Below are 27,524 nucleotides of genomic sequence, written 5' to 3'. Positions count from 1 at the left end.
GGGAGGGTCAGAGAGAGAGGGAGACACAGAATCTGAAACAGGCTCCAGGCTCTGAGCCATCAGCCCAGAGCCCGACGCGGGGCTCGAACTCACGGACCGCGAGATCGTGACCTGGCTGACGTCGGACGCCCAACCGACTGCGCCACCCAGGCGCCCCTAGAGTATTTTTTAAATGTAATGTCATTTTTTCTGAGCTTTTTTCTTAATACAAATGATAAATTTTTTTTTATAAAATGCTGCTACTTTATTATCTTGTTGGAGCTATATAGTTTATCTAGCTGTAATTGTCCAGCTTATATGTGCTTGTATATTCATTAACACTCCATTGTCTTTGTAATGCTTGCACACCCAGACTCACTGTCCTCCCAATAGTTATCATCATTGACAGTTGAGACAGAACCTTGTTCTGACTCCTACCCCATTATTTCTTGTTGCCAACTAACCTTTTGATTAGTAGGGCTTTCAGTCATTCCACTTCATTTATGAGTTTTTTTCGACAGTTGCTTTGTGAGAAGTACTCAGGTAAAATTGCAGTAAGCTGCCAGTTCTGTTTCTTCAACGGAGAAAATTGACAGGGGCGGGTGCCAGAAACATTTGCCTCGGGAGGGCTGAGTGGCCCTGCCCACATTATGTTTGGTCCTTGTTGTCACCGGCAGTCTCCTCAGAGTCACTGGTTAACCCTGGCGCGTATGTGGCATCGCAGAGGGTGCAATCACATATGCCTTGGACAGCGCCTGAGCCCCTTTAAAGACTGTGGGGGGACTGACATCCAGAACCCCTTCCCTCACACAGTGAGTCCCATCGCCCTTCCGGCACTTTCCTGACCTCCCTTCCTGGTGTCCGTCGTCTCCTGGCTCACCCTCACCTCCCATTTGGCTTGCCATATTGGCCCCCTCTCCAGCCCCCACCCTGCGCCTGTGGCTCCTTGGCAGGGCTCCTGGCTGACTAGACACTTGTGTGATTGTTGGTTCCTTTGGCTGGAATCCCTAATCCCTGCAAGCTCTCTTCCTGGTTTCGGACCCTCAGCGGAACCCAGATTTCTGGAATCACCCAAATGGTAGCTCTCAGCTTCCTGGTGGTACACTCTTGACAAAGGCCAGATTTTCCTGTGATTAGGGAGCTCCAGCCTTAAGGCTGGCAGTGCCCTGGGGTCACAATTCTTGGGCCCTGCCAGCCAGCCTTCTGCAGGGAGGGTGATTTATCTGTTATCATCTGTATGGGGACACCGTAAGAGTGGAAGGGGGTGCTATTAATAATTTCATCTGCATAAGAGGATACACAAAGGCCATCCCGGCCAATGGGGACATTATCTGGGTTGTAATCAGTCTCACTCCCTTATTAAAACAACATTGCACATCTACTACAGATGGACTTTGTACCAACCATCGCACTGAGCACTTTACATGCCTGCCTCATTAATTTAGTTCTTACAGTATTCCTATATGTGTATAATGTTGCCCTTCTTTTATGGGGGAGGAAATTGAAGCTCAAAAAGGTTAGATATTTTGCTTGAGGTCACATCTAGTAAGTGGTAAGCCCAAGCCTGACTGCAGAGCTTTTGTTTTTAATCCTTTGGGTCTTGATCAGTATAATAATGGAATCAATAAAAATAAAACTTTCCTTGGAGGGATGATAGAGACAGCCCCCAAATTAAAATTGAGTTTTGCCCCAGAGAAACACTTGTACGTTGATCACTTGGAATTTGAAATGCATTTTCCCATGGAAAAAAAAAGTCTAAAATGGTGGGTAGGCTCCAAGACCAACCAACAAAAGTCTATGCAAACTGTAATTTCATTGCGGTTTACTCCTCTGTGTAATACTGAACTGGAATAGGAAGCAGAAACCATAGGCTTCTATCATAGCTCTTTCACTTATTGGCTGTGTGACTTCAGGCACGTTTTTTAACCTCTCTGAGCTTTAGTTTTATCATCAAAACTGAGAAAATATCTAGAAAATGTTCAGCTTCTAAAAATTACAAGAATCACAGGAGATAATGTGCATAAAATTCCTTTAAAAATAGCACTTGTAGTACTATAGGAATGGACCACCACTTATGACACGGCCAGGAGGAAAGTTAGGTTTCCAAGAAGCCTAACTGTGACCCTCAAAGTGGAGGCAAAAACTCCCATAAGCTGGGTGGGGTGGCGGGAAGATAGGTGACAAGGCCAGGGAAGGCCTCAGAACCTCTGGGGAAGTGTGTCCTCCTCAGGTGGAGCTTGTGGTGCTGTGTGTGGAGCAGAGAGGGACTTAGGAGGAGTGTGTGGAGGGAGGAGAACACATAGGTTCCTACAGGGACTTGGGGCTCAGTCAGGAGAAGGGAGGTACATGGCAGCCATGCTGAAGTGGAGATCTGGACTCTGAGGAGCAGGGACTTTGGGCCCTGGCTGGAGGGTGAGATAACCTCAGGAACAGTGTCTCCACAGCTGTGAGAATAGGGGATGTTACTACTTTGGGGGGTGGGGGGGGCAGTTAGAAAGAGCAACAGACACATCTATGGATCAGTCATAGTTCATCAGTATAGGGTGCTCTGTGTTGGTCAAGCGCATAGGGAATTTAGATCCTTGGGTTGAGTTTAAAAACAGTGATTTCTGAGTAACAAGTCTACAGAAGACTCACTTTATATAAAAGTTTTTATTTCTCAACTCCCCCCCCAAACAAGTTTCATCTCAGGTTTTTTATTTAAAATTTTAAGTCCCAAATTATACTTTTTTTCTTTACATAAACAATTTATACCAGCCAGTTACCAGGTGGGCCGTGGTGTAACTATACATTGAACATATCAACAAGATGCAGTGGTGGGAGAGGTCCCTCCTGTGTGGACCTTCCCCATATCCTTCCGCATAATAGTCTTTTATTGGTCCCCACAATTGCTATGTGTATTATTGTTTTTTAAGAAAAAGTTTTGTTGTGATATAATTGACACATCATTCAATTCACCCATTAATGACAAACTGATGGTCTATAGTGTATTCAGAGTTGTGCAACTATCACTGTAATCAATTTTAGAACATTCTCATCACCCTAAAAAGAAACTCTGTGCCCATTAGCAGTCACTCCCCATTCCCCCACCTCTCTACTTACTCCTCCTGTGCTAGGCAACCATTAATTTGCTTTCTGTCTTTATGGATTAGCCTATTCTGACATTTAATATGAATGAAATTATACAATACATGGCTTCTTGTGTCTGGCTTCTTGCACTTGACAAAATGTTTTCAAGGCAAATCCATGTTGTAGCACGTATCAGGACTTTTTTCCTTTTCATTGCCTAATAACATTCCATTGTATGGATACAAGAGGATTTATTTATTTATTCAACAGTTAATGACATTTGGGTTGTTACCACTTTTTGGCTATTATGAATAATGCTACTATGAATATTCATGTATAAGCTTTTGTGCAGATGTATTATTTTATTTATTTTGGGTATACCTAGAAGTAGAATTGCTAGATCATATGGTAACTCATTTTAACATTTTTTTTTTTAATTTTTTTTTCAATGTTTATTTATTTTTGGGACAGAGAGAGACAGAGCATGAACGGGGGAGGGGCAGAGAGAGAGGGAGACACAGAATCGGAAACAGGCTCCAGGCTCTGAGCCATCAGCCCAGAGCCCGACGCGGGGCTCGAACTCACGGACCGCGAGATCGTGACCTGGCTGAAGTCGGATGCTTAACCGACTGCGCCACCCAGGCGCCCCTCATTTTAACATTTTGAGGGACTATGGGTTTTCATAATATATATGCAACTATGTTTAGTATATGAACATACTTTTAAAACAATTTTTTTAAGGTTTATTTATTTTTGAGAGAGAGAGAGACTGTTGGGGAAGGGGCAGAGAGAGGGAGACACAGAATCCAGAGCAGGCTCCAGGCTCTAAGCTGTCAGCACAGAGCCTGAACTCATGAGCTGTAAGATCATGACCTGAGCGAAGTTGGACGCTTAACCGACTGAGCCACCCAGGTGCCCCAATTACGCTTTTATTACTTACCCTTTAATAAACATTGTATTCTACATGGATGTTGAGTTGGAGGACCTCCCACTTATAAGCCATCCCCAACCTATGTGGACTCAACTGTTGTAGGTATTCATTTTTAACAATTATTCATACTGGTTTGAATAGTTTGAGCTCATTTCAGGTGCAGTTTGTGTCTCCAACCCCTTTGGTACTATAGATTCTTGCATTTAAACAGTGGATGTGAAATAAATAATGATAGCACAATGATTACAAGCCAGGAGAAACAGATGTAAGTCTTTGTATGACCACTTGAGGTTTTTTTTGGTGGTTAAAACTTAAAACAGTGAAACAGTATAAACTGCAAGGTATATTTTTGCTTTATAAATGCAAATTTTAGTTCATAAATGAAATTTTTTACAGAATTTGATTATCTTTAAAATAAAGTTTTAATTTTTCCTTTTTAAGTAGATTGATTTAAAACTAAAGAACAAAATAAGAAAATAACTACTGCTATATTACTATTATATTATATGCTAATTACTGAAAATAAGGTCATTATATAAAGGAAGATGGTATTAAAAATGATCTGCTCTGGGGCACCTGGATGGCTGAATCAGCTAAGAGTCCAACTTGGGCTTGGGTCATGATCTCATGGTTTGTGAGTTTGGGCCCCGCATTTGGATCGGTGCTGACAGCTCAGAGCCTGCTTCAGATTCTGTGTCTCCCTCTGTCTCTGTTTCTTACCTGCTTACACTCTGTCTCTGCCTCTCAAAAATAAGTAAATGTTTAAAAAAAAAAAAAGATCTGCTCTGAATGTCAGATTATTTTTATTGATCTCACACTAGGCGTGGCACTGTGCATGAACATGTGCAAGATGACCAGGTTACTTAGAGAGTGTTTCTTGCATAGAGCAAGCTTGAATTGGTGGGGAAAAATGGAAACAGATTAGCCTGGCAGAGTGGAAGCAATTCCTGGCTATGTTCTAGGAATAGGGAAAGGTCCAGAGTCATGAATTACCTGGGCATATCAAGAATGAATGAAAAGTAGAAGTTTGGGGGAGTTTGCAGAAACGAATAAATCTGCGTTTGGGTCTGGAGTAGAAAGCCATTTGAGGCTCCCAGGTCAAAACTTTGTGGAAGAGGATTTGAGGTTCATTATTTTGGCAGCAATATGTAAGAAGAATGGGAACAACAGAAGACTACAATCCAAAGGCAACTTATAAGGTTGGTCAAGTAATTCAGACTGAGCTAATGACATTCTCCTTTGGGTGGTAGTTACAGGAATGGAGAAGGAACAAATCAAAAAAATCTTATGAACTCAGCTTAGGAAAGATGTGAATTTCCCCCTAAAATGTCCTAAAGGTTTAATGTAATTCTTACCAAAATCCCTGCACGGTTTTTTTTTTTTAGACATTGACAAGCTTATTCTAAAATTTATATGGAAAGGCACAGGCCTTAAAATAGCTAAAGAAATCTTGAAAAAGAAGAAGAAGATGGGAAGAATCACTCTACCCAATATTAAAGCCTAATGCATAGCTACCATATGAAGGAAGTGTGGTATTGACAGAGGGATACACACATAGAGCAATGGAACAGAATAGAGAACCCAGTAATAGCCCCACACAAGTACACCTAATTTATTTTTGACAAAGGTGCAAAAGCAATGTGATGTAGGAAGGATAGCCTTTTTGAAAAATGGTACTGGAGCAATTGGATATCCACAGGCCAAAAAATGAACCTGGACCTAAACCTTTTACAAATTTAACTCAAAATGGATCATGGACTTAAATGTAAAATGCAAAACTATGAAACTTTTAGAAAAAAAATAATATCTTTGAGATCTGGCACTAGGCAAAGAGTTCTTAGACCTGAGACCAAAAGCAGGATCCATAAAAGGAAAAATTGATTAACTGGACCTCATCAGAATGAAAAACTTTTGCTTTGCAAAAGACTCTGGTTACAAGGCAACGGAGGCTGGCTACAGAGGAGGGGAAAAAATTTGCAAACCACATTTGACAAAGGACTAGTATATAGAATGTATAAAGAACTTTCAAACCTTAGCAGTGGGGAAAAACCAAACCAAACAAACCCCCCCCCCCAGACAATCCAATTAGAAAATGGGCCAAAGACACAAGCAGGTATTTCACTGAAGAGGGTATACAGATGGATACACACATGAAAAGATCTTCATTATCACTAGTCGTCGGAGAAATGCAAACTAAAACCGCAATGAGATACATGTCATGTAGTTATTTCTTATTTTGCTGAGCCACACATTTATGGCACACGTTGAGGGTCTGGCGTATGGAGACTAATAACTTAGCCAGCAAAAGAGCTTCGCTGACCCCAGTAGCCATCTCCTAAGGTAATTTGTTCTCTTCATTGTATCATACAAATTAAGTGCTCTGGTGGTATCCCCAAATTTGGGGATCTACAAAGGTCTCCAGATGTATCTCTCCCAAATGCCATATATAATTCTAGTAGGATTCAGTGACTAAGTAGACATAGGAGTAGCTCTAGTGTCTATGAAAATCGGCACCATTTGACCCTATCACCAGTTGACTAGCAGTGGCTATGTGAGGTGGTCAGTGTCTGGGCTACTTCCCAGCTGTGTGATATGACAAGGGACCTCTCTCTTTGAGACTCAGTTGCCTCCTCTGGAAATGAGAATGATAATTCTTACCTTACAGGGTGTTGTGAAGCTCAGGTTAAAACCCATGTATTTGAGGTACTCGGCCTAGTTCTCAGCGTGGGTGTGGATATTGTCTCCACATGCAGCCAAGGCCGCGGTCTCCAGGAGGAATTTAAGTGACTTTCTGGAGCAGCTTAATTTTGTTGACCATATGGCCAAGAATATCGGAGTCAATTCCATGTTTACTATTCTGCCTTGTTCTTCTCTTGAGTATTCTAATGTTTATCCAAGCACATACATACCTCAATTGAAAAACCCATCACTGATATTATTATATAACCACCAGAAATCTGTGTGCAAGACATTCCTGCTACCTCTCAGGGATCTTCCAGATGTCTTCTCACTTTCTGACACAGACTTAGGAGTTGTGGGCACTCCTGGAATGTTGATCGAAACCATTCCAGGCTGGATATCACAGCTTGTACCCAACCAGGTCCCTGCCACTTTTTTCTGAAGATGGTGATTGTTTTACTTTTTCATATTCATTGTCACATTCCTTAAAGTAGCGTCCCTCTGTGTTTCACAGCCTGATGTCCTATGACTCTGTGTGTGTGTGTGTGTGTGTGTGTGTGTGTGTCTAACAGAATGTGTGGTATAAATGTATGTGCTTTGAGAAAGCACTTCTATCCTAGGCCAGCAGCTTCAAGGACTTTTCTGTTAATAAGCCCTGCATCTTCATACAACTCTAGCAGTGCTCTGCTAAAACCACACTGAGGTCATTCGTGTGTAAATGGAAACACACTGAGAAAAAAATTAATACCAAATGTACATCAACATCAAAAGAAAAAAATAAATTTCTCAATGGAATATGCAGACCTATCAGAGACCATTGGTTACTGCTGGTTCACATAAAATTGAAGGTCAGAGCATGTTTTAGTAAAGTTTTTTAAAAGGCATGGACCAGCCAGAGGCTATGATTTGAATATCCCACAAGGATGATTTCCCAAAAAGCCAGCTGAATCCTGAATTACACAGGGAATACATTCCCCCGAAACACTATAATAATTGTAAAACATAACTAGGAGCATCAAAGTCTGTGGAACTCAGGACCTATAACCACAATATCTTAATTTAAAAACAAATATACAGAGGATTGTAATGATATTAGCAGCCATGAAATATTTAATCACAAATTATACCCTGGTGACTTTTTAAAATAAAAAATGTATTAGGGGCACCTGGGTGACTCAGTCGGTTAAGCGTCCCACTTCGGCTCAGGTCATGATCTTGCAGTCCGTGAGTTCGAGCCCCATATCGGGCTCTGTGCTGACAGCTCAGAGCCTGGAGCCTGTTTCAGATTCTGTGTCTCCCTCTCTTTGCTCCTCCCCTGCTCTCTCTCTCTCTCTCAAAAATAAATATACATTAAAAATTTTTTAAAAATTTATTAAACACATCACGACAAGTCATCTTCCTGCTGAACATTGTCTAGGGGGTCTATAACGGTATGTGTGGCTCATTCAGTTGTCAGTCATTTAGGAAATAGTTATTGAGAACCTAGTAGGTATGAGAGTGAATTCTGAAAGAGGAGCAGAGTAGCAGGCTGGTTGAAGAGTGGGCTTTGGAGTCAGTGAGACTTAGATTAATCACTGCCTCCACCATTTGCAAACTGAATGATATTCAGCAAGGGAGTAAAACTCCTGGTCCTGATTTCTCATCTGTAAAATGAGGAGACTTATACTTGCCTTGCAGGTATGGGTTGAATGAATAATACAAATGAGCTATTTAGCCCAGTGCCTAAGTAAAGATTGGAAGGAAAGGAGGAGCAAGGGGAGATGGTACTCCACAAATTTATACTTCCTAAACTCAGAGATACCCTGGTTTCTTGCTCCCTCCTTTTCTGAAGAATGCTGCCAAGATACCCCCAGCCACCCGTAGACTCATATCATCAAAAATATACTTGGTAACCAAGGAAAAGAGCCACCAGGAGGTGGGAACATGCAGAGACAGGCTTAGTAGACAAACGTATGGGAAGAGAAATCCTGTTTAGATGCCAAGACTGGCTTTATCTCTGCTATCCCTTTTCTCCCAGAGACCAAGTGGGGAAATAGCTTTCCCTTATCTCAACAGGGAGGAGAGCCCATGGACCCTTCTGGACATCCAGGGTCCTCTGACCAGTGAGAATTCTGGCTCCCTGACACCCATACCTGCTGCTTCTCCCCTTTCTCAGTTCCCCCTCATGTTGGGGTGAGCTCACTCATGAGTGGTGCCTCATGGATAGGTCTAGGGTTGGCCAACAAGGCAAAGAGGGAAGATTTGTGGCAGTGGCTTTGTGAATATGAGGTTGAAAGGGAACACTGCTGCGGGCCAGGCAACAGCCAAGAGTGGGAAATTGACTCAGAAAGAAGGTTACCATACTTAGCAAATAAAAATACAAGATACTCAACTAAATTTGATTTTCAGGTAAACAAAAAAATCATGTTTTGTTTGTTTCTTTTTTTTAAAGTGTATTTATTTATTTTGAGAGAGAGAGGTGGGGAGAGGGAGAGAGAAAGAATCCCAAGCAGGCTCTGCTTTCAGCACAGAGTCTGACTTAGGGGCTCAATCTCATGGATTAGAGATCATGACCTGAGCTGAAATCAAGAGTCAGATGCTTAACTAACTGAGTCACCCAGGTGCCCAAATCATGCTTTAATATATGTCCCATGTTGGGGCACCTGGGTGGCTCAGTTGGTTAAGCATCTGACTTTGGCTCAGGTCATGATATCACAGTTCCGTGGGTTTGAGCCCTTGGTTAGGCTCTGTGCTGACAGCTCAGAGCCTGGAGCCTGCTTCGTATTCTGTGTCTCTTTCTCTCTCTGCCCCTCCCCTGCTTGCATTCTGTCTGTCTGTCTCTCTCTCTCTCTCAAAAATAAGCAAACGTATATATATATATATATATATATATATATATATATATATATATATCCCATGCAATATTGGTGGCATACTTATACCAAAAATTATTTGTTGTTTATCTGAAATTTAAATTTAACTCAGTATTCTGTATTTTATCTGGCAGCCCTACTTAGAAAGGGAATTAGGACAATATTCTCCATTTTCCTGTGCTTCTGTCTGAAACCAGATAGGAAGCAGCATCTCTGGACAGACCACCAATCTACTATTCTGTGAGTTTACCCTACTATGGCTAAAGTCTGTGGTCTGGTGCCTTTTTTGTTGTTGTCGTTAAAGAGAAAAAAAATGTTTAAGAGTGGGGGAGGGGCTGAGGGGAAGAGAGAGAGAGGGAGAGAGAGAATCTCAAGCAAGCTCCACACCCAGAGCAGAGCCTGACCAGGGCTAGATCTCACCGTGTGAGATCATGACCTGAGTTGAAATCTAGAGTTAGATGCTTAACCATCTGAGCCATGCAGGAGCTCCTGGCCTGGTGCCTTTGAGTAGGCTTTGATTCATAATCTCCATTGTGCAGGGCATGTTGCTGGGTCCAAGGAATTCAAAGAGGAGTAAAATAGTCCCTGATATAAGGACCCACTCACTCTAGAGTACCAAAGTCCAAAGGTACAATAATCTCAATAAAAACAACAATGGCGGGACACCTGGGTGGCTCAGTCTGTTAATCTTCCTACTCTTGATTTGGGCTCAGGTTATGATCTCACAGTTTGTGAGTTCAAGCCCTGCATTGGGCTTTCTGCTATCAGCACAGAGACTGCTTTGGATCCTCTGTCCCCCTCTCTCTCTGCCCCTTCCCCACTCGTGTTCCCTCTCTCTGTTTCTCTCTCTCTCTCTCTCTCTCTCTCTCTCTCAAAAATAAATAAACATTAAAAAAAAATAATGGCAATCGTTAATATTTTCTGGGGGCTTTACTGAGATATTGTTCCAAGCACTTTGCAGATTATTTTATTTAAATCTCACAGCTATGAGATTTATTATTAACTCCAGTTTATAAATAAGGAAACTGAACATTAAAAGGGAGGTAACCGTATCATTTTTTTACACAAATTGGGAAACACTTTTAAGTGACAGGGATTACTATTTGTAGTTACACAGAAAACGGGCATAAACGGGAACCAACCAAGGACACCAGGATTACGGCATCTACTTATAGGAGAGATGCCCAGGTCTCACCGGTAGAAAGGGGTAGTGGGAGGATTTGAACCTAGGCAGAATGGCTTCAGAACTTGTTCCCTTAACGAGGAACAGTAGAAGAGGAGATTAATTTCAATGAATTCCTTCCCACTAGATTCAAATCCCTGACGATAGGGCCTCTTGTTTCGCCTTCCATTGTGTTCTTGACCCTAGCACCCACCGCCGACCCATAGAGTGGGAACCAAAAAATACTTGACTGACAAATGAATCTGGGAAGCCGTCTTGGAGAGAGTGGGACACAAGCATAGCTTAAATAATGAAGAGGACTAGGGCAGGGACTCCTTTCTCTTCCTTGACCTGTCCCTGTTCCCAGATGTTTGAGGGAAGGTAAGTGAGAGATGGCCACTAAGTGAGCTAGCAAGTGATGTCAAACCAAAATGTTGGGACATGACCAACGTGAAGTCTGTGCTTGAGACTAAGTCATGAAAGGTTCTTTCAGCCTTTGGTCACCTCTTTTTTGTGGTCACCCATGTGCCCCACTGCTTGCCCTCTCCGGTTTCTCTTAGATCCCATGGATTGAGAACTGGTCATATTGCCTGGGTCCTGTGACCCCAGGGCTGCTCTGCCCTCCATATAGAGCTGATCTTCTCAGTAAGTCCCCCAGAACCTCCCGAACCAGCTCAGGTCTGCTTTCCTCTGTGTTCCGCTCAGAGTCCCTAGCCTGAGGCAACCCTCCCACACCCACGGGCTGGCCACAGCCTGCTCTGAGAGTGTCTTCACAGCCTGCTACTTCCACATCTCTTCAGGGAACTTGAGCCTGGGACAATTCATTGCAAGCCAACATCCTATTAAACAGGAATCAGGAGGTCTTTAAAACAATAAACAAAGCCCTCCTTCTTGCTGAGGATCAGCTACTCACTTTTTAGGAAGAGAAAGCAAATTTGTAGAAGAGAAGAGATAGTCTCTGGCAGCTGACTCCCTTTCCTCTGTCTCCAGAAAGATATCATTAAACCCAACTGACTCCTGCCTGACAGTTGTAGAATGAACAAGAAAGGGCTCTTCTTGACATTTTTGTTCTACCCACAATTTAACTGCATGTAATTGAACTAACTAGACTGTAAGCTGAGGTCATAAGCAGCACCTTATAAGATATTTCTTTGGATCCCAAAAGTTTGGCATAGTGTGTTACACATAGGGATCCAATAAACACACTTAATTTGTTTGACGCTAAGGGTGTGCCTAAATGTAAATGCCCTAAATTACTTCTGACACCAAAGTGTTAGTTAGTCTAGGACAGAGGGAGGCCTATAAGATATTTAAGCCCTAATCCTCAGAATTGAAAAGAGAGGAAATCCTGCTCACTTTTCAGTACTCCTGCCCTCTTTTCTCAGGCTGTCTCCAATTCTAGGACTTTACCACTGTAGAGCTGGGTGACCTTGAATAGGTCCCCAAACCTCCCGGAGCCTTGTTTACCTGGGACTGAATCAAGCAGGTTCAACAAGATAATCTTAAGGTCTCTTCCAGCTCTGACATTCCAAAATTCAAGGATTCTGGCATTGATGGTATAGTGGTGAGCATAGCTGCCTTCCAAAATTCAAGGATTCTGGTCGACCAGGCAATGGAGAGCAGGAATAGAGGATGGAGTAAGTGCTTGGGGGTGGGGATGGGGTGGCTGGGAAGGAGAAAATAAATAAGGGGTTGGGAAGGAAAAACGCACAGGAGACAAAGGTGCATTTCGCCTCTGTTTTGATCTTCATGAAGATGATGACATCTTGCCACGTCCCACGTGAGGTCCAGTTGATGTCTGCACGTGTGGGCCAAACTTTCCTTTCATTCATTCCTCCACGTGCATATGCTGCCTTGTTGCAGGTGCTCCTTGGGAACAGGCCAATTACTAGACTGTAAGCTGAGGTCATGAGCAGGGTAAGTTGGGTAAGATGGAATAGCTCCTCACAGAGTTTACAGAATAGATAAAAAGCAGATGTTTAAAAACACAAAAACAAAAGCCACTCAGTTAAGTATTAACTGTATATCAGTTGCTTTAAAACTATGTAACAAGTGCTCCCTCCTTTTGGGGATCTGAGATGGCTTGCCAGAAGAAGTGACCTGGAGGTGAGTCCCTCAGTGCCTGGATTTTTTCCCAGACATTCTCTCCACCTCTTGGTTCTCCTCACCATAATTGATCCTGATTGATCTTTTAAAACATCACTTTCTTGCCATTGTTTCCTTGATGGAAGCTTTACAGGGGCCTCCTTGCATGCAAGTTTGAATGGAGACTTAGTCTCCATTTGGAACTCCTAGTCTGTTGTACCCAGGAGGGCCTGCTGCCTTCTGGTGTCCAGAATGCCCTGGAGGCATCCCGGACCCCTCCCAGACCCCTTCCACGTGCCCAAAAAGGGATCAGGATTGAGCCTTAGCGTTTAAAAGCTGCCCTTCCCTGGGCTACCCTTGGATCAGATCTGACAGCTGACATTTTCTCCAGCCGTTACGGGAAAAAGTGAGAATAGAAGTTTTAGAAATTTAAAGCTAAAGAGGTCTGTTTGATATCTAGCTCCTCTAACTCTAGAACTGAGGGTATCTGAGTGGTAAACTAGTATCTTCTTTAGCAGTTGTTTACATCTGTTATATACTATTTATAGTATATAAATACACCTCTAAGAAGTGTCCGGAAATTTGACAGCAGTCTTCTGTGTCATCTTCATTACAGGGCCTTAATTCTAGATACACCTGGTGAAAATTTCTTGTAAAGACAGAGGTATAACAGTGGTGAGTAAGGAGAGGAGTGAACAGGTTCTGGGAATTGCAATATACAGTCTCTGAATGAATACTGATTCCTTATAGAAGACATTCAGAGAATAGGAGGTCATTTTTGAGTTGCAAAGCCTCAAGATAAAAACTTGAATGTCATCATCCTTTGCTGTTTTAGCAAAACACAGATTGCTAGTAATTTTTGCCTGATTTTATGTGAAGAGTAGTACATTACCTGCAGAGGTAAACATGCAGTCCCTCTGCAGCAGTGTATCTTTTTGTTGAGATGTGTCTGATTCATAGAAAAAGTTGGGGAAAGGGTGAATGTTAGTCTCCAAAATACTCTACATCATATGCCTCAACCGTGTTCCCTGGGACCACAAAATAGAAACTCCTAGAAATTAGGGTATCTTGATTTGCATCTTAAAATAACATCCAGAATTCTAGAAAATACAGCAGAGCTTTGTGTCCTGTTTTTGGCAACTTATTCTATTGGAGGTTACAGGAAAGTTGTGGGATGGTGCATTTCAAAAGGAGGAAGGAGAATGTAAGGGATGAGCCATGGTCTTCACGGAACTTGGACAGGACTAGAGAAAGTGGTGTTGGGGGTGGGACTACAAAGACCCAGCTGGCCTTGCTATGGACCTTGGTCTTCACAAGGGAGAGACACCATCAGATCTTTGTTTTTGAAATCTCATTCTGGCAGCTGGCAGTGAGATGGATTGAGGGGATTCTGATCCCTGAACACCCCAACAGTGTCACCCCTCTGCCACCTCCCCAATCCCACCTCCCAAATTCTGTTAACAAACTTCTTAAAGAGAATCTCTCCCTGAGTTTCTCTAAAAGTAGTCCTGAGAATTTGAGGAGGAATTTCCTGGAGTCTGTACTTTCCTCAAGCTGCCAAGGCCTTTTGCTTGTTCATGTATGAGAACCTCAGGGAGGCTGGTTTCCAGGCAGGCCTCCTTGCCTCTGTTTCAACCATTGGGAATGAGCATCTCTTCAAGCCCTAAGTCTCTGGGTAAATTCTGTGTATGTAGATGCATGATGCAGAGTTTTAGAGTATGAACACCAAAGAGATTTTAAGTGCTAATAGAATGGGTGAGATTTGGTGATTTTTTTTCCTATGCTTCTCTATATTTTTATATTTTTTACATTTGCAGTACTTGCATAAGCATAACTTTTAGAAAGAAAGTTAAATTGAATAAGTTGAATGTGCGCCTGGTATTTGCAAGCACAGAACAAGCTCATGTAAGAAATGAGTTGCCGCAAAAGGGTTACATACTGCAGGGAAGTGCGGCTGTTTTCAGCAGGAAAGAGAGGCCTTGTAACAACAGGAAGCACTGGGAGGCCAAGGTACCCAGGCTTCCAAGCAGAGCTATTCTGGAAACAATGGCTGCCTGTGGCTCGGGAATATTGGGCAGGAAATGAAAGGATGCTGGGACAGGGGGTACAGCGAGGAGCTGATAAGCACTACCTGGCTCTTCTTCGCATAGACCTAGAGGGCCAGTGATGAAGTTGTTTTTTTCTAAATGCTCCTCATCTTTCATCAGCATAATTGATTTTTAGAATAACACAGAAATGAAAAGAACCCATGGTGCCATGGGTCTGGAAACCATTAGGAAGCTGAGCCTCCTGGGAAACCAGAAGGTACAATAAGCAAGAGAAGGTATTTCTCACCCTCAGGGCATGGTCACATCAGTTGGGGTTGGGGGTGGGGAAGGAGCCTTCAGATGAACTCAGCACCATTTAAAGCTAAGTTCCTGGAGGACTCCAGTATCCATGATAATAAAAATCACATTGGGCTAATAGGAGCCCAGTCATACCAAAAGGAGATATGTGTAGACCTTCTGAGAGAGAAGTTTATATTTATTTAACACAAATTTCTATTCATATGGGAAGGGCAAGTTGTATTATTGAATACAAGTAAGAAACAGAAACAAAACTAACACTCATGCTCATGTTTTGCCTTGAAGACCTAGATATAAACCAGCAGAAGTGCAGACTCGAACACTGCAGGTAGAAGTGAAGTCTGCCTTCTAAATTTCTAGCCTAGCTTCATCCAGGAAATTCACAGGTCATGGGGTGTAAGACCTGAAAGGAACATTAGCAATCATCTAGATCCAGAACTTGTTCCTGGTACAGATGAAAGTCTGGGGCTGGGAGTGGCAGGTTTTTTTTTTTTTTTCCCTGGAAGAGCTGATTCATGTGGCTTTAACTGATAAGTACCCAGCACCTAGTACCTGTGGGGGAATTCATAAAAGGAACAGTTACTTTCTCCTCAGAGGTCTGAAATCTAGTACCTGGGGGTCAGAGCAAAAACCTAGCTTCTTAACTCATTGTTTTATATCCTTCTCCATCATCGGGTTGCTCTTGGACAGGAAGTCATCTCTGCTCCCTGCTGCTTTCTGGTCTTCCCCATGCCTGGGATGTGCCTCAGTTTCCCTATCTTGGAGGTTACAAAATATACTGGAAAGTGTGTGAACTTTGGATTCAACCAGGCGTGTAATTGTATGCTAGGTTTGCCACTAGCTGTTTGACCATGGACTAGTCATCCAACTACACTGAATCCTAATTGCCCATCTATAAAATAGGAATAGGAATGCCTATACCTCAGAATTGTGACAATTTGAGAATTAAATGAAATAATGATTGTTAAGCATGATACCCCACACAGCATTTGATGAGTGCATCCCGTGACCACCCACTAGGCATGTAAAAACAAAAAACAACAAAAAAAAAATGTGGCCAAGACATAGATGAGAGAAGAAGTTACATTGTCCTCATTCTTAAGATGATTGGTGTTAGTGAAGCATACAATTCAAGAAGTGGGTGTATTTTCCATGTTTATCTCTTGTTACCCTGCTGGACTCCTATCCCTTCTCCCCCTGGGACTCTCTCTCGAGGCACATGTGATCATCTGCTTTATCTATTACCGAGGTAGAGCCTCTATCCGTGGCATCCCAAGGAGCAGGTGGCAAGAAAGAGAGGGGCTGTTGGTCCAGGAAACAAAATCTTGATCGTGTGATTGAAGCTGACTGTGATCCTCATGCAGTTAAATTGAGTATTTAAATGATTTGTTGGCAATGAAAAGGAAACTGATGCTCACAAGCTAGGCCTGGGAGTATGCTAGGGGTGACTGAAAGGTCAGCCCCATGAACTGAGTGATGTCTGCCCCACAAATACCCTGGGGACAAAGTCAGAAAGTAGGAAGGATGAGCCAAAAAAAAGTCTGCAAATGACACAAAGTCCAGAGGTCTCCATTTTCAGCAATGGAATGAGATCCTTCTGTACTTTTCTTGTGTACAAGGTGAGCTGGGCCAGCTAAGCCCTGGGCCATGTAGGAGCTCCTCAGTCTTCTTGTCATCATGCCCCACCCTTTTTCTCTACCCGGCACTGTCCTTCCTTGGGGCCACAGCCACCTCCGTTCCCCAACACCCACCTTCACTGAGGCTGTTTCCACTTGCCCATTAACTCAAAGAAATTTCAGGAATCAGCTAGAATCACCTTCTCTTTCATTCTCAATAAAGCATAAAGAGGTCCTTTCCACTAACCTTCATTTTTTTTGGGGGGAGCAATAGGTTTGTGGTCTTTTCCCTCATAGGATCTCCTCTCCCCACTCAGCTTTCTCAAAGGACTATTATTCCCTTGACCGGAAGAATTCAAGGGTCAGCCCTGATGGGACAGCTGAGTCTGGTCCTAGAGCTGCCGGGATTGGACATCATCCTACAGGCAACAGGGAGCCACTGAATGTTCCAGAGTAGGGGAGTTTTATCATCAAGTTAGTTTTTTTTTAGAAAGATTTGTCTGGCAGTGGAGCTCAAGATAGAACAAAATCTTCCTGGGCTGTCATTAAGAACTCCCCTAATTTACCTGAACTCTTCTCCACCAGACTGGTCTAGTCAGCATTCTTGGAATTCACTACATTGTTTCTTGCTTTCCCACCTTGTTTATACCATTCCCTATACCAGAAAGTGGGTGGCATTTACTAAGTGCTTATTATATGCCAGGCGCTTAACCAAGTGTTCTGCATGTATTGTATATATTACATCACGTTGTATCATATCGCAGCATAGCATCTCAAATCATCCCCTCGAACCAGTGTTAGAGTTCTTACTTCATAGCCTGGATTTGCCCTTCTTTATCCACTTATGTCACAACATGTGAGCCCTTCAGGGTGAGGGTCCTGTCTCGGCACCCTCTAGTGTGGTCTCCCTGTACCGTCGGCACCCTATAAATAAATGCACACAGTCTCCTCTTTTTGTTCAGCACATAAAAACTCTGCTTGACCTTGCCTACCATATGTAATCTCTTTAGAAGGACTTCTATCACATTTTTTGTGCCTCTCTAGAGCCCTTAACATAGTTTGCTTGATATTTTCATACTGGCCATGTTATTTATACTTGTGAGCTTCAGTTTCCTCATTTATAAAGTAGGAATAATTCCTCCCTCATAAGGTGGTTGTGCATTGGGTATAAATAATGGATAGAGCTCAGGGATCAGCACAAAGTAGGTGCACAGTTATGCCCATTCCTTTCTTGTCTTCCGAGGACAAAGGTCTTACCTTCTTGACCCTTTGGCTAGATGGCTTCTGTACACATTTCAAGGGGAATCATTGTCACTGGGAGAGAGTAGGTGCATTGATAGTGGCTGGGGTGAGTCAAGGATATGCACCAGAGGGAGGATCCGGTCTGGACACTTCTACAAGAAAGAGCTGACTTGACTTAGCATCTGAGACTCTAAAAGTGGGAAGGGCAGGGGTCTCCAGAATGCAATCCACCATCAGGAGCTCAGTTGTGGAACACAGCTAGTCCTTGGCCACACCAGGCTAACAGGTCAGGCAAATACTTCTATTAAACAAGGAGTAATTATCTCAATGGGGTTTCAACATCTAGATTTCAACATCTAGAAATTGCCTCACTGACTTCAGAAGGCCCTCTGACTTCTTTAATGAAACTTGTTTTTCAAAAACCCATGTCTTTCTTTAAAAAAATTATTATAGAAAATTCAGAAAAGCAAAATTAAAAATACAGAAAAGCAAAAATAATTTATTTTCTACCACCTATAAGTAATTACTATTAATAACATATCAATGTGTTTTATTTTTTATCATTTAAGATTTGGGAAAGGGTGGTATAAAAGAGACACTGTCAGTCTATAGTCTTTATCTTTGTTTCTTGCCTTCCAGCTTTTTTTTATTCTTTAAAAATGTTTTCTAGTTTTATTGAGATGTAATTGACATTACTATATGAGTTTAAAGTATACAGAATAATGGTTTGACTTACATATATTGTGAAATGATAACAGCAATAATTTAGTTAGCATCCATCATCTTATATAGTTAGGATAGAAAGAGAAAACAGAAAAAGAAAAAAAAAACTTTTCTCTGTGATGAGAAGTCTTAGGAAATACTTTCTTACCAACTTGCCTATATGTCATATAGTAGTGTTAACTAGAGTCATCATACTGAACAGACATTCCTAGTACCCACTTATCTTGTAACTGGAAGTCTATATACCTTTTGACCACCTTTCTCCAATTTCCTCTTCCCCTGCTTCCTGTCTCTGGTAACTTCAAGTCTGACCTCTTTCTCTATGAGTTGTTTGTTTGTTTGTTTGTTTTAAGATTCCACAGGTAGTGGGATCATACAGCATTTGTCTGACTTAATTCACTTAGCATCATGCTCTCCGGGTCTACTATGTTGTTGCAAATGGCAGGATTTCCTTCTTCTTATGGTTGAGTGATGTTCCATTGTGTGTATGTGTGTGTTTAATCCATTGATGGACACTTGAGGTATTTCCCTGTCTTGGCTGTTGTAAATATAATGCTGCTATGAAGGGGGGGGCGGTGCAGATATCTTTTTGAGTTAGTATTTTCATTTCCTTTGGTTATATTCCCAGAAGTAAAATTGCAAGATCATATGGTAGTTCTGGTTTTGTTGGGTTTTTTTGTTTTTTTTTTTTTTAGAACCCTCTATACTGTTTTCCATAGTGACTTTACCAATTTACAATCCCACCAACAGTGCACAGTTTCTTTTGTCTCTATATCCACACCAGCATTTGTTATCTCGTATCTTTTTCACAATGGCCATTCTAACAAGCAGGAGGTGATATCTCATGGTTGTTGGTGTTGATTTGCATTTCCCTGATGATGAGTGATGTTGAGCATCTTTTCATGTGTCTGTTGGCCTTTCATATATCTTCTTTGGAGAAATGTCTACTTTTGTCCATTTTTAAATTGAATTTTTTGGTGTTTTTTTGTCTTTTAGTTTGTTTATTTTTGTTTTTATTTTTTGCTTTTGAGTTATATAAGTTCTTTGCATATTTTGGCTATTAACCCTTGATCAGATATATGGTTTGCAAATATTTTTTCCTATTCTGTAGGTTGTCTTTTCACTTGATTATTTCTTTTCCTGTGAAGAAGGTTTTTAGTTTGATGTAGTCCTACTTGATTATTTTTAATTTCTGTTGTTTGCACTTAATGTATCATCTTCAAAAAATCATCACCAAGATGCATGTCAAGGAGTTTTTCCATATGTTTTCTTCCAAGAGTTTCAGGTATTACATTTAAATCTAATTCATTTCAAGTTAATTTTTGTAAATAGCGTAAGATAGGGGTCTACTTCCATTCTTTTACATGTTGGTATCAAATTTTACCAGCACCACTTATTAAAGAAACTATCTTTTCTCTATCAAATATTCTTGGCTCCCTTGTAAAATATTAGTTGACTGTATATGCTTGGGTTTATTCTAGGTTCTTGATGCTGTTTCATTGATCTATTTGTCTATTTTTATGCCAGTACCATACTGTTTTGATTACTATAGCTTGATAGTATAGCTTAGAATCATGAAGTGTTTTTCATTTTTTTATCAACATATATTGCTTTTGTAACTTTCTCAAGAAGAATTTTGGTGTTTTTTTTTTAAGTTTTTAATGTTTATTCATTTTTGAGAGACAGAGCATGAGCAGGGGAGGGGCAGTGAGAGAGAGAGAGAGAGAGGGAGACACAGAATCCAAAGCAGGCTCCAGGCTCCAAGCTGTCAGCACAGAGCCTGACGCGGGGCTCGAACCCACAAACTGTGAGATCATGACACGAGCTGAAGTCGGACACTCAACCGACTGAGCCACCCAGGTGACCCTAGTTTTTTTTTTTTTTTTTTAACATTTATTCATTTTTGAGAGAGAGAAAGAGCACAAGTCGGGGAGGGGCAGAGAGAGAGGGAGACACAGAATCTGAAGCAGGCTCCAGGCCCTGAGCCATCAGTACAAAGTCTGATGTGGGGCTCAAATTCATGAACTGTGAAATCATGACCTGAGCCAAAGTCGGTCACTTAACCAACTGAGCCATCCAGGTGCCCCTTCAAGAGGAATTTTAAAATAAATATTAACCACTAGGTGTTGAATGCCTAAAAGCCATCACTACCATAAGGTAAGGCCTGCAGTGGGAGAATTTCAGGCATTTGAATAGTTAAGGGCACAGAACCAATCAGCTCTTCTTCAATGGTGTCACAACACTTGGCCACCAACTCATGACAAGGAGGCTTTTTCTATTCCTCCCCAATTATACTACTATGAAAAAAATAGGAACTTTGGAGTCAGTCACACTTGGTTTGAGAGCCCAACTCTGCCATTTACCAACTGTGTGATTTGGGGCAGCTTACTTAACCTATCAGAATCAGCTTTCACATTTTCAAAATGGAGAATTTCACCTGTTTCATGGATTGGCTATGATTATAGAATGGGGAATGCCAGTTTTTTTTTTGTTTTTTGTTTTTGTTTTTTGTTTTTTAAAGCGTCTAATGCAGTGCCTGACACATAATAAGTGTTTCTCCTTGAGGGATTCAGGTATCCATGGAGCACAGAAAACCCATCTGGAGAAAAATGACCAATCTTCTGTCCAGTAAAACATTTTGAGCATTCATGTTTTCAATGCTATTCTAGACTAATGAGACAGAGTATTGTCCTCAGTGTCTCCAAGGAGCTCACAACTTAGTGTTGGGTAGGAGTAGGCTTGCAAAAAAATTTGTTAGATTTCATTTTTGTTGTTAAATCTTATTTTTTATGAAAAAATTTTTCTCATAGTTCAACATTCAAAAGTATAAAAGAATATATAATGAGAAGTCTCCCTCTTATAGCCCTAGTCCACCCCCTAGTTCCATCTCCTATAGGCAGCTAAATTTATGACTTCCTTATGTGTCCTTCCATAAATATTTAATGCATAGATAAATGAATTGCATATCTGTTCTAGTCTCTCTTTTTAAGAAACAGATGCTAGGATACCATTATGCCTGTCTGCACCTTGTTCTCTTTGCTTGACAATATGCCTTGGAGACCACTCTGTATCTGTACATGAAAGTTTTCTCATTCTTTTTAATAACTGTATAGTATTTCACTATATGGGTGTTCTAGTATTTATAAGAGGAGCTTCCTATGGATGGGCAATCTTGTGCCATTACAAAAATTGCTGCAATGAAATAAGCTTGCATATATGGAAATATCCTGGAATTGAGACAGTGAAAATGTTCTGAAACGTGATGGTTGCTTACCTCTGGAAATATACCAAAAACCACTTAACTATATGCTTTAAAGGGTGAATTTTACAGCATTTGAATTATACCTGAATTTTTTTAATGTTTATTTATTTTTGATTTTTTTTTTTACATTTATTTTTGAAAGACGGAGAGAGACAGAGCGTGAGCAGGGGAGGGGCAGAGAGAGAGGGAGACACAGAATCTGAAGCAGGATCCAGGCTCTGAGCTGTCAGCACAGAGCCTGCTGCGGGGCTCGAACCCATGAACCGTGAGATCATGACCTGAGCCAAAGTCGGAGGCTTAACCAACTGAACCACCCAGGTGCCCCATGATGTTTATTTATTTTTGAGAGAGAGAGAGACAGAGAGAGAAAGAGAGAGAGAGAAAGTGGGGGAGGGGCAGAGAGAGAGGAAGGCACAGGATCCAAGGCAGGCTCCAGGCTCTGAGCTGTCAGCACAGAGCCCAACACGGCACTCGAACCCACAAACCGTGAGATCATAACCTGAGCCACCCAGGCGCCCCTATATCTGAATTTTTTTAAGATTAAAATAAAAAAACAAAAAACAAAAAACTTTTCTCTAAGGAAAACATGCCAAAGTCAAAATATATTTAAAAGTTTAGAGGGGCGCCTGGGTGGCGCAGTCGGTTAAGCGTCCGACTTCAGCCAGGTCATGATCTCGCGGTCCGTGAGTTCGAGCCCCGCGTCAGGCTCTGGGCTGATGGCTCAGAGCCTGGAGCCTGTTTCCGATTCTGTGTCTCCCTCTCTCTCTGCCCCTCCCCCGTTCATGCTCTGTCTCTCTCTGTCAAAAATAAATAAACGTTGAAAAAAAAATTTTTTTAAAGTTTAGAAAAGTAGAAAGCAATTACTTTGCTTTTTTAAAGAACAGAGAGCATAACACTTTTTAAAATAAATACCACACATTTTCAAATTTCTCTTTAATTCGGCACTAGGCCAGGAGGAAGAGAGTAGAAAGAAATTACAAGGCGGAGGAAGATCAGAGGGGAAATTGAGGGGGACAGCGACCGCTAGGCAAGCGGAGACTCCCAAAGGCTAGGGAGAAGGAGTTGCAGGACAGAAAGGGTAGGACAGAAATAAAATGCAGGAGCTAGCAGAGAGAGAAGTTTCGGGGAGCCACTGTGACAGCTCTTAGATTCCCGGGGTCAGGAGGGGAGGTAGGAAGTTCTCTGCTGACAGCCAAGAGTAATGGAAAAGTAATTGAAATCTTTACTCCATCTCTTGAAAAAAATGCCATTTTGCTGCCCCATTCACAGCATAGCAATGCTGCTTGAAGTCCTCACTCTGCCCTATGCACGGCAGTAGATGTTCAGAAGATTTCTCCCCTGTGCAGTGGCTTGTTTCCCTTGCTCTTTTACCCTCCTCCTGCAAAAATCAAATCTTCTTCACCCACCCTCTTCACCCACCCTTGGCCCTTGGTCCCTTCTAGCACCTCAGTCACAATGAATATATCCTTCATTCCTGAAAGTTTTCCCCAACTGCTTCCCAATTCCTACCTCCTGCCTCTTCCCTGCTTTCTTCCACTATAGTTTGCATTTCTAATATAAATGGAATAGTACAGTAGGTACTCTTTTTTTTTTAAATTTTACTTATTTATTTTGAGAGACAGAGTGGGAGGGGCAGAGAGAGAGAGAATCCCAAGCAGGCTCCGCACTGTCAATGCAGAGCCTGATGTGGAGCTTGAACTCACCAACCATGAGATCATGACCTGAGCCAAAACACAGAGTCGGACCTGAGCAGAAACCAAGAGTCAGACGCTTAACCGACTGAGCTACCCAGGTGCCCCTAGTATGTACTCCTTTATAGTCTGGCTTCTGTTGCCCATATGCTTTATCATTTATCATTTATCATATGCTTTTGATGGCTGAGTAGGATTCCATTGTGTGTATAGACCATTAGACTTCACTTTAAAGATTAGGAATGCAGGACCCAGAGAGGGGATGAAATCTGACCAGTACAAGACCTTAACAAGAATCCAGAACGGGGGCAAGGAGGGCCATGTTTCCCTAAAGCCCAAATGCAGTTTGCACTATGAAATCATACGGTTGCCATGACCACATAAGTAACCAAATAAAACTGTGCTTGTTCCAATCTCTGTCTCCAGATCTGATCAGGTCCTGGCCACACAGGGAACTGGGGCATCTTACCAGACATTTCTTCTGGGGGGACTCAGAAATTATTTAACTGCTGGACTTTTCTGCACCAAATCCTTGAAGAGTTAGGAGTTGAGGAAAGAAGTGCCCCACATTACTTATAAGTATAAAATGTCTGTTAGTTGTACCAGGTTGGATCAAATCAGACAAAGGCTTTAAAATGTTGTGTAAACTATAAAGCATAAATCAAAGGCAAAATTATCTTCTCTATCAGAAACCACCTCAAGATTTATTTTGTGCTCGGATTAAAATTTAACATTTAGGATTGCTGATCCAGGAAAAACAAAACATAAAAGGGTCTTCGAGAACCATCCGTGAAACAGTTCAAAGAAGTTACAACATTCTATCACAATCAGCAACTGAACTGTGTGTACCTCTGTAGGAGGAGACTTGAAGTTCTTTGGGTCCATGATAAACCCTCAGAATTAAACTAGCTCTGTGACTCTGACTTCTAACATTACTCCTGCCCATGCCTAAATTGACAGTGAAAGCGTTCTTTCCATCTATGACTACTCAGCTATTTTGTGTCAAGCTTCTATCGTATCCACAATTCTAGGGTGTCCTCAATTTGGCTGGACCCCGGAGACAATAGTCTACAGAATTCTATAAACTCTTAGTACCCTGTGCAGCACCACTCACCAGTATTACCTTTAGACCCTTGCTACCCTAAGGGTGGGCTGTAGAGGGGCAGTATTCCTATCACCTGGGAATTTCTTAAAAATGCAAATTCTTGACACTCTTCCCCCATTGGAACCCCCATGTTAACAAGATCCCAGTAACCTGGGTCACATTAAATTATGAGAAACTCATGCCTAGACTAGTGGTTCTTCAGCCTTAGCGCGGATCAGAATCTCCTGGAGGCAGCTGCTGCTGGTGCACCTGGTCCAGGGACTGCAGTCTGAGAACCACTGCTATGGCTCTCAAGCTAGATGATTATGGAGATTCAGTGGATCCTCTCCCATTTACTGAGTATGATGGGGAATTCCTTCATCTTCCAACTCAGCCCGAGACAAGAATCCAGGAAAGCTAACACTCCTCAGGGACCCGGAACACAGCCTCCTCCCCTGAGTTGTTTCACTCTTGCCTCTTGTTTAAACAGAGCTGTGGACGAGAGGTTCTAGGGCCTCTGTATCAAAGCCAGAGTAAATTTGTGGTGGAGGCTCCATCCGGGAATGTGTTTTCTCCACCTTTAAATCAAACAGACCTGAGGTACTGCACCTAAGAGCTATGGTACTGGAAGGGCCCTACCTGAGAGTGGGATAGGACAGGTTGGTGACCCCACACTACACCTTCTGTAGAGTGTTTCATAAAGGCCCTTCAAATCCAGGGCTTTGTCTTGAGTCCTTCTTGGGAATGCTCAGAGCTCTTAAGTCCACTTGTGCCCTGCATGGCACAATAGCCATATACCTCGGTACAGAGATGTGCTGTGGACCACACCAAGGCCAAGCATAGCCCCGGGACTCTAACTCAAAATCTGTGCACTGTTGGATCCTGCCGCCTTTGTGTTATAGAAACACACCTAAATGCATAGAAAAGAGACTTCAGACAAGCAAAATTACCTTCAAATAGAAATATTTAATCCAAGAAGGACACAGAAGCCATTCCAAATAGTAGATATGAGTGTCGACTGGTAAGTGGTTGGTCCGCTCTACCCCAATCATCCATTGGATAGGAGGAGGTAAATTATTTTCACCAAGATTGCATCTCACAAATTACGAATTTACATCACAGAGAAGCTTCCAATAGAAATAATAACTGTCGTTGTAGAATGCTTATTATATGTCAGGGTCTGTGCTAAATGTTTACAGGTATTACTTCAATCCTAACTATGAGGTTAAAATCACTGTTATCCTCATTTTACAGATGTGGACACTGAGAAACAGAATTATTACATATGTATCTTGCCTAAGGTTACAAAGGCAGTTTGACATTCAAACCTGTGTTCTCAACCATAGACCAAATGTGGCAGTCACAAAACAATAGCTTGGTGCTGTAGGGAAAGAGTTGGCCATTATTGTGCACAATAGGGATTAAAACAAAAATGCAAAACATTTTTTTTAAAACATTTAACTCTGTTTGCTTGCTTATTTATTTGTTTATTATTTAGCAACATGGGGGTGGGAGACAAAAATCTCACCGAGAAAACTATTTCATAGATACAGAGATCACAGATCAGATCAGAGTATACACAGTATACACAGATCAGAGTATAGCTCTTTTGGGTGGAGCCAGGCAGAGGTCCTGGACCCCTCCCCATTCTCACAGCCCCTCCCCCACCATACTCTGCTCCCACCTTGTATTCACTAATAGTGAGTGGTTCCACCTTGCTGGTTTCTGGTCTCAATATTTCCAATCCCGAGCCCATTGCCTGCCCTCTTCCTACCTGAGATAACTAAGAAGTTTTTCCCCAGTTCCAGTCATGAAAGAGCAGGGCAAAACATGGATGTGTCCTGGAGGGGAATGGTCCTGGGCGTGCACGGCCTTTGAGAGGTGGGTGAAATACTTTAAGGATGATGAATTTTACTAAACATCCAATATTATAGTTGGTAGTTGAAAGAAATGGTGGGAATTGTTTAAAAAAATATTGTAATATAGACTCTAGGAAGAATGTTAAGTCTGAACACCTGGTGTCTACTTATGTAATGTCCAGCCCAACTTGGAATTGTGTGCAGGCATGATCATGCACATTAAGCTTTAATAGATTGGCATTACTCTGATCTAAGGCATTAGTGGATTAGGTATATTTTGGGGGAGGGAGCACAGTGCTAACCCAAGCACTAGTTCATGAAGTTCCATACCACCTCCATGACTGAAGACTTCAGCACCCAAGGCTTTGGTGCTCCATACCAAACCACCATTCACAGCACTGTCATGGAGGGACCTCAGGTGGATCTCTTCAGGGACCAGGGTGGCAAGAAACTTGTTCTCTCCATGCCATCCAGAAGGCCTACAACTGCCATTCTGTCACTGAACTGGCTGGGCCAATCAGGGTCAGCTTTGAGGAGAGGGTGGCATAGTCAGTCTTTTCTACCCAGGCAATGAACTTCTGAAGTGGCAGGAATTCCAAAGGCCATGGTGGTCCCTTTTATGTGGTCCATTCAATCAATGACTGGTTTGGCCCATTCAGTGGTCTTGGTGGAGGGCGGTTCTCACCTTTAAAAAAATACTTCAGGGGTGCCTGAGTGGCTCAGTTGTTTAAGTGTCCAACTCTTGATTTCAGCTCAGGTCATGATCTCTTGGTTCATGAATTCAAGCCCCACATTGGGCTCTGTGCTGACAGCGTGGAGCCTGCGTGGGATTCTCTGTCTCTGTCTCTCTCTCAAAAATAAATAAATAAACATTAAAAAAAAATACTTTAACACTTTGACCTTTTAATCACTTTTAACGTTCTGGTGGACATCTTTAGTGTTTTC

The 27,524-nt window shown here is 42.1% G+C and overlaps 1 protein-coding gene across 1 annotated transcript in view; it reads left to right on the top strand.

Annotated features, from left to right (window-relative positions):
* The window catches only part of ARHGAP31 (Rho GTPase activating protein 31), a 113,563-nt gene that overhangs the window by 36,698 nt on the left and 49,341 nt on the right, over positions 1-27,524 (top strand). The window lies entirely within an intron of this gene.

Source organism: Lynx rufus, unplaced genomic scaffold (genome assembly GCF_022079265.1).
Source record: "Lynx rufus isolate CCGP_SWC_20201006 ecotype Redwood Valley unplaced genomic scaffold, mLynRuf1.p SCAF_5, whole genome shotgun sequence".
NCBI classification, from domain to species: Eukaryota; Metazoa; Chordata; class Mammalia; order Carnivora; family Felidae; genus Lynx; species Lynx rufus.
The sequence above is the reverse complement of the archived record's forward strand: the minus strand, read 5'-3'. Positions and strand labels throughout refer to the sequence as shown.